The sequence below is a fragment of the Setaria viridis genome, chromosome 4, assembly GCF_005286985.2.
Source record: "Setaria viridis chromosome 4, Setaria_viridis_v4.0, whole genome shotgun sequence".
Classification (NCBI taxonomy): domain Eukaryota; kingdom Viridiplantae; phylum Streptophyta; class Magnoliopsida; order Poales; family Poaceae; genus Setaria; species Setaria viridis.
In genome coordinates, this window is record NC_048266.2 from 7,356,012 (window position 1) to 7,369,264 (window position 13,253).

A 13,253-nucleotide genomic window follows, 5' to 3' on the forward strand; every position below is an offset into this window, starting at 1 on the left:
ACCAACCAATCTACTACCCCGGGTACTCCCATGGTAGGTTGACGGGTATAAAATACTGACATTTGGCGTGCCAGGTTGGGGTGATCGTCGAGATCATCAGGCGAGCTTGAAAGACCTCATCTTCAAAATCAATTTACTCAACGAGAAGAAAGTTGCCGAGTTCCAATTCGAAGCAGAGTCGAGAAGCTTGGGAAAACAATTGGATCACGAGCGATTCCATCCGCAGAAAGCCGCAAGTCCCTACCCAAGTTGAATCCGACAAGGCAACACCAAGGATCGCATCGATCAAGATTACAGCTCGCGCGGCAACACCTACAATTAGCAAGCCGACGCGCCAGCGACAACCTTGACTACTATCGGGGGCTACTCCTCTGTTTTCACACAATTCATGGTGGATTTAGTACTCGGCGACACGCATCTCCTGCCGCGTCAAGCAGGGATCAAGTAGGAATTGGGTTCGGTAATCAAGTTCGAAACCAAAGCAAGGCATCTCCGAGTCCGAAGCGAAGTTGCCCTACTACACCCTGCAGACCAATCAGCAGACTGCCAGGCTATCGTAGTGTGGTTGCTGTTCCCAAGGCAAAAAGAAGATCGCAAAGCTGGTTCCTTCCGATCAAAGCTAGAACTCAAGTCTGAAAGCAGAGCATCGTCAGGACCGAGAAAACATGCTGCCGTGGTGCGTGAAGAAGATAAAAATTCAGCCTGAAGTTGCTATGCACACACAAAAGAGTACAAGAAGACTTCAAGTGCTTCGTGGCAACATCGACATCCGGCCGCATACTACCTCGTCAACGACTACTTCAACTTCGCGAGGGCGCTCGGCGACCCACCAACGACTACCTCGACTACTAATCTCGACTAGAAACTAGTTGGGACAGGCCTTGCACCATCAATAACTAGTTGGAATCGACTCCGACTAGCTGGCTTGACCAACAACCATCATGCCAGCAACAATCTCGACTACTTCGATGGGCGACTCACCGATGACTACTTTGACTACGCCGTGACGCTCGCCAGTGACTACTCATCTCGACTAGAAAATTAGTCGGGAGGGGCCTCACACCGTCGACAACTAGTCGGAATCGACTCTGATTAGTCGTCTTCATCAACAATCGTCACGGCTTCATCGACAACCGCCATGACCTAATTGACAATTGTCCACGAATCAAGCTAACTCACTTTCCTAATTATTTTCCGGCTGGTCTTCTGCATGCGGGGCAACACACCGACTACTTAATTGTGTACGCCTCTCAACGGGAATTACCCTACAGAGCTGCACTTTGCCAACTACTTGCCGGAGGGTAGCAAACTCATGCGCACAATACGCGCTCTACTCGTTGGAGGGCAGAAACTCTTGAGCACAATCGCGCTCTCTTTTTTGTCACAACGACGACTACTCATTTTTGTCTTCTCTTAAGGTCACTAATCTCCTTGAGCAGAACACGCCTTAATTCGTGAAAGCCTTAGAAGCATCTGCCATGTATACATGAGACAAAGATCTCAGCTGTGCAAATGGCAGTGCCCGTAAACGTACAAGAGATAAAGATCTGGCCACGCAGTGGCTGCGGCTAACAGAGACTGAGAGCCTAAACGTAACAGGCTAACTACTCGGGAGAAATATGGCTAAAATAAGAGCATGACACAAAATGTTTATATTGATCACTGAATAAATTTTAGTAGTTTTAATATTCCACAAATATGCTACATAATGTATGCATCTCTTCTTTCAGGTCAAGCTTCGACGACGACGCTCCAGGATGCTAAGCGTACCTCCAAAGGCACCGCTAGCTTCCATGCTCGGGGGCTAAGTGCCAATTACTACTCGGAATATCTCCAATGGCTCAGCTAGCTTCCAAGCTCGGGGGCTAAGCACCAATAAATACTCGACGTGGCTTCTCCGGCTCACCTAGCGCATAAGCTCGGGGCCTGGACGCCACAAAACTACTCGGATGATGACTTGCGTGAAAATTCAAGATCATTGAGTTGATTATTCAATCAATCCAAGGATCGGGAGCTGATAAGCTATACCCAACAATTGATTTTTTTCAAGTTGAAAGAAGAAGATTTCAAGATTTTGATTGACCCTCAGCCTGGTTCTACGATTCAACCTAAGGCTCGGAGGCTACTCCATATGGAGTGCGACTTTCGCCACCCTCCATATATGAAGATTAAAGAATCAAGATGATCAAGGCTTTGCGCACACCATAGCCTCATGACAGATTTGAGAAACATTGAAGATTCAGCCAGATGAAGTACTCAAAGAGCACCAAAACTACTCGGCGAGGATCTTAAAACTACTCAAAGACTGCTGCATTCGACTATGAAGCGCTCGAGGGCTTGTCGGGGATAGATCCCCAGTAATCGCAAGAAAGGAAGAAGACAGACTCCTACTAGGATTCCACCGTAATGCTACTAGGACTCAGAACATGTAATCCTACTAGTACTCCTCCTTGTAACCGACTAGTTATCCCACTCCCTGGAGTATATAGAGGAGGGCAAGGGTACCTAGATCGGCAGAACCATTATCAATAGGCAATAATCAGGCTACGCAACATCCAAGCGCAGGGCGCAATATACAACTCCCTAAATAGGGCATAGGGTATTACGCTACTCTGGCGGCCTGAACCTGTATAAATTCGTGTCTTGTGTCATCGCTTTTACCTTCGTGTTCCAGGTATAACGATTCCCCACCAACCAATCTACTACCCCAGGTACTCCCGTGGTAGGTTGCCAGGTACAAAACACCGACAGGGGGCGCCCCTGGCCGCCTTATATAGGTTGAAAACCTAGGGTTATAATCGGATAGGATCTAATCCTAGTCGGTTGTTACATAGAAAGCAATCTGAGTCGGTTTACAACAAGTATCCTATGATATCCGGGTAGAATCCGTTCGCCCAGCCTCCGGACTTGTACTCCACGTATCTTTATGCCTTGGCCCGCACGGCATGGTCGGGCGAGCCCACCTGTCAGGGCAGACCAGTATTCTGGTCGGTGGGGACCCGTGGGTACCCTTATCCCTCAAACCCTCAAGCAATGTGGAGTTGAATAGGAGCCTGATGAATACGTAATGAAGCTTGTAATGCACTCGGCTGAAGTTGTGGTGTCGTCATAGTGATGGAGAGGCTGCACGGTGCTCAAAAAAGGAAGAAAAATTGAAGCTTCCATAGGCGTATGACCAAACACACATGGCTATGCGACTGCTGAGTTCTGGGATGTCTGGCATCCTGTAGATTGAAGGGAAGCACATAGAGGGCTTCGCCAGACGCACTCCATATGGAATAGCCCCCGAGCATTGAAGCGATTAAAGTAATCGGTCTAATGGTCAAGAATAAGATGTATTGTTTCCGTCGTAAAAGGGACCAAATATAGCGCCCAACCCCCAAGCGCGAGGACTAGCAGAGCCACAGAGGCATGTCAACCTAAAATAGGTGCCCAGCCTCTGAGCGTGAGGACTTGTGGAGCCAAGGAGGCACGCCGACTTGAAATAGGCGCCCAGCCCCCAAGAGCGAGGACTAGCGGAGCTAAGGAGGCACGCTGACCTGAATAGGCGCCCAGCCCCCGAGCGCGAGGACTGGTGGAGCCAAGGAGGCACACCGACCTGAAGTAGGCGCCCACCCTCGAGTGGGAGGACTGGCGGAGCCACGGAGGCATGTTGTGAGACTTAACGAAAAATCCACGGATTCCGTTCATCGCTTGCGTCGTACCAGGGGACCTGCGAATTCTGTCGCTAGGTTTACACTGTCAATGCCTTCTAAAGACGAAGAGGTGCGGTTTCCTTTCCATGTCCACTCCACTCACCCCCAAGCGCTGCCACTACTGCCAACGCTTTAGCCTCTGCGATAGAGAGCCCTAGGTCACGCCGCCGCGTCCGCAAGCCACGCCGCCGCGTCCGCAAGCCACACTGCCGCGTCCGCAAGGCACATACATCGCTCCTCCGCCCGAAGGCTGTAGTCACCACTACCACGACACCATTACCCGCCATATGAGAACCAAGAGGCCTGCCTACATCTGATCTGCGCCGCGAGGATTAGAAACTGAAGAAATGGCGGCAGAGGAGGCATGGGACCCATCCACCTACTGGATGAAATCCGTGATGACTAAGGAACGGATCTAGGCCCTTGTCGACCGTGGCCTACTCGGACCCAAGTCCCTCGTGGAGTGGAAGGCGACCGCGAGCTAGGAGTTCCCCACCGAGAACAAGATCGAAGCCGTTGTCTTTGCATCGATCTTCGAGTGGGGATTCGGGATCCTAACTGGAGATTTCTTCAGCGAACTACTGGACTGATCGAGTTAGTGCATCTCAACCCTAACTCCATCTTGGACATCGCAGTTTACATCCATTTGTGTGAAGCATTTCTCGAAATCCCCCCATTTCAATCTATGGAGATATCTGTACCAATTGAAAGCAGTTACGAGGAAGGGGAAACCGAGGGTGATCGGCTGCTATGGAGTTTTGCTACAGCCAAAGAGGGTCATCGAGTACTTTGATCTGATGCTCAAGGATTCGAACAAGGGGTGTGATGGGTCCATAGACCCGGGGTCCCCGATGGGCCTGCTTTCCCGCAATGCCTGGCCCAACAAGAGGCGCAGCGATACTGCATGCCTGGGCCACCCCTGCAACGCAACGCAGGCTGAGACCAAGATCCGGCCATCGTCCGGCTCCTCCGACCAGGAGGCCTAATCGGTGCCCCGACCAGAAGGGTCCAGTCCGGGTTGGGACCACAGTTCGACCCCGACCAAGTTCCCCCGATCAGGGATGTGTCGTACTGACCACACCACTCCCCGCAAAAGGTACGGCTGGGGCCGACTAGGATAATTTACCGGGGACGCCCACTCGGTGTGGGCCCAGGGAGCAGGTGGAATGGATAAGAGGAAGCACCCAGGTCAACCACCGTACGAGGAACCATACCGCACCACGCCCTGCGCACGCCCCGCACAGTGCCGCTGCAATCTACCCGCCACAACGGAGTGGCCTGATGAGATGAATAGGGATCAAGGATGGAGGTCATACTGTACTCGACGACGTGGGTCTCGACACAACTGGACGACACCCGCACTCTCTCTCTCTGGCTTGTAAGGCCGTCCCCTTGGACTATAAAAGGGGGCGCACTCTTTCTCTCTAGGGGGAGGACTCTGACTCTCTCAAACACATAGCGCACATTCGAGCCTCCCGTCACTCTCTTCCACTCGGACGAGAGCACGACCGGGTCTTGGACACCCCGTTCTCATCCCTCACTCATTTGTACCCCCACTGCAAATTTTGAGCACCTGGGCTTAGGAATATAGTCGACCGGCCGACCCCGACTGGACGTAGGGCCTGTTACCCGAATCAGTATACATCCTGTGTCATTGTGTGCTAGGCCATATCCGATCTAACGCATGGCAAAACTACGAAGTCGGCCAGATTTTGCACCGATAGTTGGCGCCGTCTGTGGAGATGATGTCGTGCGTTCGTGTTTTTGCAGGTCATCAGATGGCCCACCTTCCCGCTACTTTCGGCATGACGAGATCGAGCGACACGATTTGCTTTGGCTCGCTGGAGTTTGTCGCGCCCATGCTCGGTGGGATGTGGGTTCCACTTGTCTTCGCACCATCCCAGACCTTGCGCTTCGGAAGTCTGGACTTTGTCGCCAATCAGCTTGGTGTACTCTGCCTCTGCGAAGAGGCGGCCACCCCGACGTCCCTGGGAGGAGGAGCTCCCTTCATCGACAGCAAGCCGCTCGACGATCTCAACGTTGAGGTGCTTGCGCTCCACATCGAGTCCGTGTTGGGCTCGAACCCCATGGTGAGTGACGTGGACATTATCATGTACTCACTGATCAACACTTTCCGCCAACTCTCCGGAGGGACCCTGCTGTCGCCGCTGTGCTCACCACATGGCTGGTTCCCCTATGGTCTCGTGTCCCCCACGGACGCGTACGCACAGGGGCTCTAGAGGGTCATGACATCACCCCCTCAACCATGCAAGTTCATGGGAATGGCGGATTACGCTCCCACCTACTTCCACGACCTCTGCGACGAGGAGATGGAGAGCGATGGCTCCGGCATCGGCGACATCATGTCGTCCAACCATCCTCTGTCCTGGGAGTGTGCCATGGAGGATGCCCCGGGACAACCACCGGAGGTGGTGGAGTCTTAGCAGACTCACACCCCATTGGACCACCACGCAGAGGCCCTGGTTTAGGTGCAAGCGCACAGCCACGAGCTACGGAAATGGTGGCAGGCTCAGCACCCACCCACACCGGTGCGCAACCCAGTGAGTAGCGCTCGAGGCCGCGCCCGCTAGGTCCAACGCAACATCCTAGCTGGGGGAGACACCCCCCCCCCACACACACAATTCACTTGGGCTGGCCAGAACATCGCCGCCGCAGCGATGCTTCTGCGCAGCCTCCCCGAGCATGCCGACCCGAAGGAGCAGGCAATCCACTAGAACCTCCGAGCACTGGTAGAGATCACCGCCGTCAGCAGGAGGAGAGCTTCGCGTCGCGACAGCGGCACGCAGCCTCTCGCCCGATCGGGGCGCTGGGGCCGTTCCAGGTGAATCGCTTTATCCGCCTAGTACAACAACCACCTCGAGCAGGGCAGGGCGCCACGGTCGCATCGCAGCCCGACCCGACACTTGCTCCATGGCGTTCGCGCATTCGCGAGCGACTTGGGCCAAACCGTGATGCTCGCAGCGTCAACAACACTTGATGCCAGGCTTGGCACGACGCCGCCGACCACCAAACGATGGCGAGCGCTGGCGGCGCGGGCGCAGCCGGCCTATCGAGGAGTACGAGAAGACACACCCCAGACGTGGTGGGCAACCGAGCGACCGGTATGGTGACCGAAGCCCTAGCCCCGACGGCCCGAGACCGTGGGTCTTTGGTCACCACATCTAGAAAGTGCCATTCCCACAGCGCTTCCGACCACCCACCAACATTGCCAAGTGCACTGGGGAGACGAACCCCGGTGTATGGCTCAAAGACTTCCGACTTGCGTGTCGAGCCAATGGTGTGGATGATGATTACTTCATCATCCAGTAGCTCCCCATCTATGTAGGGGAGTTCATTTGGGTATGGCTCGAATTTCTACCGCCCAACAGCATCCACGACTAGGCGGGCCTCAAGAAGGTCTTTGTCAGGAACTTCCAGGGGTCGTACGTCCATCCCAGGAATTCTTGGGACCTCAAGAGCTGCAAGAAGGAGGCCAACGAGTCCCTGCGGGATTAACTCCGCAGGTTCTCAAGGTAGTGCAACTCCTTTCTGTGACGACCGACCCCAAATCTCATGAGTTAATCTTAATCCGAGTCCCTAATCCCCATCTCAGCTTTCCCGAGTTTAAGTACTCAACCTCGAGCCCCGGTTCCGACCCTTGAGATCCGACCCCTCTCTGTTTTCTCCCAGTCCCGACCCCGCTGACCCCAACTCACCCGCCGGATCCTTCTAAGTCTTCCCACAACACCTCCCTTCAATCTAAGCAGTGGACCAACCGAGACTGACCGATGGACCCACAAAAATCTTTTCCACAGATCTCCCGCGGCAGATGCACTTGAGTAGCATGCTCGCTTCAGAGTTTCCCCGCCGCGTGGCTCAACTCTTCCGACCCCTGCCGCTCCGCCCCGTCGCCGGCCGCGACCGGATGGATATCCGCGCCCCCTTCCCCAATCGCAGCGGAAGCCCTCTGCAACCCTTTCTGCAGCACCTCGCCGCCCGCGCCCATCATCACCCCGCCGGACCCCTGGCTGCGGAGCCCGATGCCTCCCGCCTTATCCGTCGCCCCTCCACAGTCGCGCCGCCCGGACTGCACTACGCGACGATTCCTCCGTCACCAATCCAGACCCCGGCCGCGACAGTCCCTTTCCCACCTTGTCAGAGCAGCACCCCGACAGTCTGTTGCTTCGCGCTCGCCCACGCGACCGCAGCCCGCCTGTCTTCTCACCTGTGCGCCCTCGCTTCTAGCGCTGTTTCCCCGGTCACTTCCATTAGATCCACCGCACGACAACGCCCGCCTCCGCCAAATCTCAACCACCGGCAAAACCGCGCCTGCGCCGCCCCGTCTCTGGTGCCCAATGACCGCCGGTGTTATCCCCAAAGTCCTGCTCCGCCGCACCGCTGCTCAATCTCCGCCCCGGCAGAGCACTCGATCGCTTCTTTCCGGTCTTCGCGCTGCTCCAGCCTTCTCTCTCTTCCGCGCAGCTATAAAAGGGAATGCCAGAGCTCCGCAGTAGTTCCCTTTGCCATCGCTGCCCTTCCGCCTTGCTCTCTATTTCATGCTCAAAGCGCTACAGCTTAAGTCCCTGAGGAACTCTCCTCTCCACTCCACGCCCGCCCTTCCAATCCACCCAGCCGCTTGCTTCTCCGTGCTGCGCAAGAGCTTGCTTGTGGTCCACAAGAAGCACCGCCGCCGTCGGAGCACCACCGGACCTCGCCGCTCTCCAAGCCTTAGTCCCTCCGCCCAAGTCTGCTCCTTCCCGACCCCAAGCCTCACCTGTGAACCAAAGGTAAGCTGCCGACCCCTTTTTCCGCCTCGTCCGACCCCTTCCGTTCGTCCGACCCCTTATCCGTCTCGTCCGACCCCTTCCGTTCGTCCGACCCCTTGTCCGCCTCATCTGACCCTATCCGTCCGACCGACCCCTTTTCTCCGTCTCGCCTGACCCTGTCTATTTTGCCGACCCTTTCTCCGCCTCGCCCGAGGGCTCGGCTGTATCCTTTTTCCTAGACCCGAGGGTATATGTGTAAAGATTTAGGGACTTCTCTGCGTTAAGTCTGAGGACCCCCAGCACATCTATTCCTCTAGTCTAAGGGTCAGATCATAAGTTTCTTTCCATCCGACCCTTTTACCTTGTTCTTCTCCAACTCAAGTGAACTTCCTCACCTTATCCGTAGCTTTGCTACAACCTTCTGGGCTAAAAACTTGCAAGTGTTGCTGTTGAAATAACCATCTAAAGTGCTAACTCTTGCATTTGCATGTCGTGTAGCGTTGCATCTCGCCGACGGTATCTACGAGTTGTACCCGGCGCCAGAAGACGAAACTGCAGCAGAGCTCCCGCTTCCAGAAGCTGAAGCCGCCCCCGCAGAAGACCCCTTCCCTTCCTCCTCGCTTGAAGGCAAGCCCCGGATGCATGAAACCCCTATGTTTCCCAAACTTGCGCATGCCTTCTTCTCCATGTTTGTGCATTTACGTATAGGAGTTGCTTGTAACCCTAGATGCATAACTTAGATCCCTTGATCTGAACACTAGCTGTTGGACCGAGTAGATGCTTTGCTTAAATAGGAAGCGGTAAAAGCCGAGTGATTTCCTGTCACTCGTGAGTTGTAGGAGTTGGTTGTTTCCTTTCTGTTACAACTATAAGGACGATGGACGGGGCAGGGTTCTAGTTAACTCTTTGGTGGTCGGCTGATCGCCCCGTCTGTCTATGGAACTTGTTAAGGCCCGACAGTGGTGGTGTTCGTGATCAAGTGTTTGAAAGTACTAACCTCATACTTATTATGGGATGAGGAAGCCGAGTACCGGATTGAACCTAGACGTGAGCGGTCGCCCCATTGTCCTTGGAACGGAGTTTCCCCTGCGGCCACACGTGGTGGCAAGTGTGGTCACAGAACGGCAGAGGCCGGATCTGTGAAACATTGCACCAAAGGAAATGGGCCCGACACGGGTTAGGGGATTGATGGGGAATGCCGACACAGGAAGCGACCCTCGATGGTGCGCGGATGTCGTGAGGTTAGGTTCACCATGCATGGTTAAAGAACTCGAATCAATTCGTCTACCTCTCACAGTCTGAGACTGCTTGATCGCTATGCTACCCTGAGTAAGAAAGAAATATGATGATGACGTGGTCTGGATGATATATATATATATATATATATATATATATATATATATACCTTTTGGTTGGTTCTATGTTTGCTTAGAGTAAGTTGCTAACTTAGACCGGATAATGAACTTAGAACCTGAGCTAAAACTTGAAAATAGGTACCTACGTAGTGCTTTTGGCAAACAAACCCCTCAGCCAAAGAGCCTTGCATGTCCAGAAAAGGTGGAGTAGCTTTACTCCTGTCGGTTAAGTCTTGTTGAGCTTAGTAGCTCAGCCTTGTTGTGGCCTTTCTTTTTCAGGTGAAGTTGTTGCTTCCGAGCCTTCTTCTGTTGGTACTTGGCCGCCCCAGCTCCCTCCGGGTTGGACGGTCGAGTGGGATCCCTCCTCGGACGGTGAGGAGAGGGATCACTGACGTCTTGGCTGGCCTCACCAGTGATGTCCGACCCTGGCGAAGTAGCTTCCGCTCATTTTTGCCTTCTGTTGTTTTCCTTTGAACCTTGTAAAACTCTGATGTTTGTTTTATGGCCGAACTAAATAGTTAAGTGGGTTAAATTAGTGGACTTGTTGTATTCTCTGGAACCACTCACCTTCGTGTGAGTTTGCTAACTTGGTCCTGTTCAAGTGGTTAAATCGGAGGAAATCCGACGGCATTTCGTGTTAACTTGGCTTAGGCATGAGTGTCGCGTGTTAGGCGACTTAACCATGTTTAAGCAAGCTAATCCGAAGTGGATCCGCCACACTTTCCTAGTGTCGTTGACACAGATATGATCAGCGCGTTCCTCTCCGAAACAACGTGCAAGACCCTGGTCTACAAGCTCAGCTGCCTGAAGCCCCATACCACCCGCGACATGCTCGACATCGCCACAAACCACGCCTCCAGCAAGGAGGTGGTCGGGGTGATCTTCAGCGGTGGTTGGGACAAGGGCAAGGCCAAGTGTGAGGTTCAGGATGAGGGTCCCTCCGTGCGACAGGACAAGAAGAACAAGAAGGACCGTACACTGTGGTCGAGATGATCCGACCAGGCACCTACCGACTGAAGGACGACGATGGCAACATCCTCACCAACACATGGAACATTGAGTAGTTACGTCATTTCTTTCCCCAACTCGGTTTTTAACGGTCATTTCCATTCAACACTCAGCTCTTATAGCGCCCTAGCCTGAGCACTCTCAGCCTGGGTCGCTCAAGGGCACCACGGGGTTGCGGTACCATCCCCTCCTTACTTTCATGCAATCACGCACCACGCCCGAACGAAAGGGCGTCCCGTTCCTCTGACTGCCCTAAGTAACTTACGCTTCAGCCTCCTGATCGATCAGACCCTGCTACAACTACGGTTACGACCAGCTGAGCCTCGCGGGCCACGCTCGGGTTTTTAAGATTGCAGCCTACGGTCAACAGGTAGGTTTGAAAGAAAAGAGCGAAAAGCAGAAACTACTTAAGGGAAAAATGACAACGGGCGGGACCAGCTCCCCTTCACATTTAATACGATCACGAAGATCTTAAATTGTTCTTTTGGGGGCTCTCGGTCCCCTGCAAAATTCATTATAATACAAAGAACCAACTACTTCTATGGAATTCTACTATTGCCCCGAGGTTGTGTCGGCTGGCGGTACGGTTGCCGTGGACGAAGGCGCCTCAGTTGTGGTCGGGACGACATTCTGCTCCAACTCGATCCCCACTGCTTCATCAGGATTGGCGATGCCTTCTTGACCCGCGCCTACAGCCCCCGCTGAGCAGCGAGCCTCCATCACCCACTACGCAGTGGTATGCTCGGCGACCGCATGTGTGTGCGGCACCAAGTTCTCCTCCAGCGCCTGGATCCCATCCGCGCTCCACCCGTCGGCATACCCTCTACCTTCCCAGGCAGGGTTGGGGGCCCACCATCAGAATCTCCATCGAGGGGAGGCCAACGGGACACCCGAGCCGGTCGGACGGCTCGGGCATCTGCCGAGAGACGGACAAAGAGTAGTGGCATGCCACATGAAGGCTATACCGACCCCGTCATGAACGACGAATTCGGATTCCACTCGAGCACGCCTGTTGGGAGCTCCCCGACCCCGTCACTCGAGTCGTCGAGGTAAGCGGTGTCAACTTAACCGCTCCGGTTGCGGAAACCGTGGATGGGGTGATGCCTAAAAACCCGACCGAGGAAATTTTATCAACCCTCCATTTCCTTTCCCATTGCAAGAGCATTCATTCATTCATTCATCCATTCCTTGCATGCATTCATTCATACATTCATCTCATATATTCAATCATTGCATTACAATTGCTTTGTGTCGCGTCACAAAGCAATAGCGGTTCATTCGAAATGAGCTGCGACCGACTCGGGTTTGAAGGCCGGTCCGTGAAGGGCTTGAGGCCGCCTTGCATCAAACGGAGGCAGGGGAGAAAATGCAGATGAGCCCCAGCGGCCTTCGCCCGACCGACTCATAAGCGGACAGGGTCGTCTCGACTTTCTCGTTCGATCCTGACCTCGAGCCATGCTCACAGGATCTCCATCGAGGGGAGGCCAGTGGGCCACCCGAGTCGTTCTCCGGAACAGCTCAGACATCTATCGGGAGTCGGGTTAAGGAGCAGTGGAATACCACATGAGGGCTATGCCGACCCCGTTACGAACGATGGACCCGGATTCCACTCGGACATGCCCGTTAGCGAGCTCATCGAGCGTGTCACTTGAGCCATCGTGGCAAGTGACGTTAGCTCAACCCCTCCGGTTGCGGAGACCACGGACGGGGTGACGCATGAAAAACGCGACCGATTGACCAAGCTTAACGGAGCTTAGGGGCTCAGGCTATTAGATCCTGACTCGTGAATATGACCGACGACACAAGTCGCGGTTGGAAGATGCACAGACGGACGCCCCAACCCGCAATAGGGATCACCACATACTAACCGATGGGGACACACGAGTCCATGACCCTGGAAAGATTCAGCCTCTGACCGACTCCCCAGTCGGCCACAGGCTCAGGGGCTAGACAAATCGGGTCCGCTCGAATGAACTCGGCAGAAAACGGACTGCCGGCAAGGTTCCCCCCCCCCCCAGGGGCTGGGCACCTATATCTACTCGGCGCACCTCCGCAACCTTCGCTAGTCCTCTCCTCAAGGGCTAGGTGGCTATACCTACTCGGCGCACCTCTGTGGCCTCCGCCAATCCTCTCCTCATGGGCTGGGAGCCTGATCCCCCTCGGCAACCCTACACAGCACTGCAAACAACAGGGGAAAATGCCAAGATCTCAATGACAATCGGCCTCCAAGGCGCGATGGGCACAGGAAACATATAACGATGAAAGCCTTCATTGAGCTAAAAGCACAGCAGCAACCCGCCGGGCAAAATCCAACAACCCCTTCACAGCTTCAAAAAAGCCCCAAAGGGGCTCGGGGGCTGCTGACAGGTCCATAGACCCAGGGTCCCTGATGGGCCCGCTTTCCTATAATGCCAGGCCCAACAAGAGGC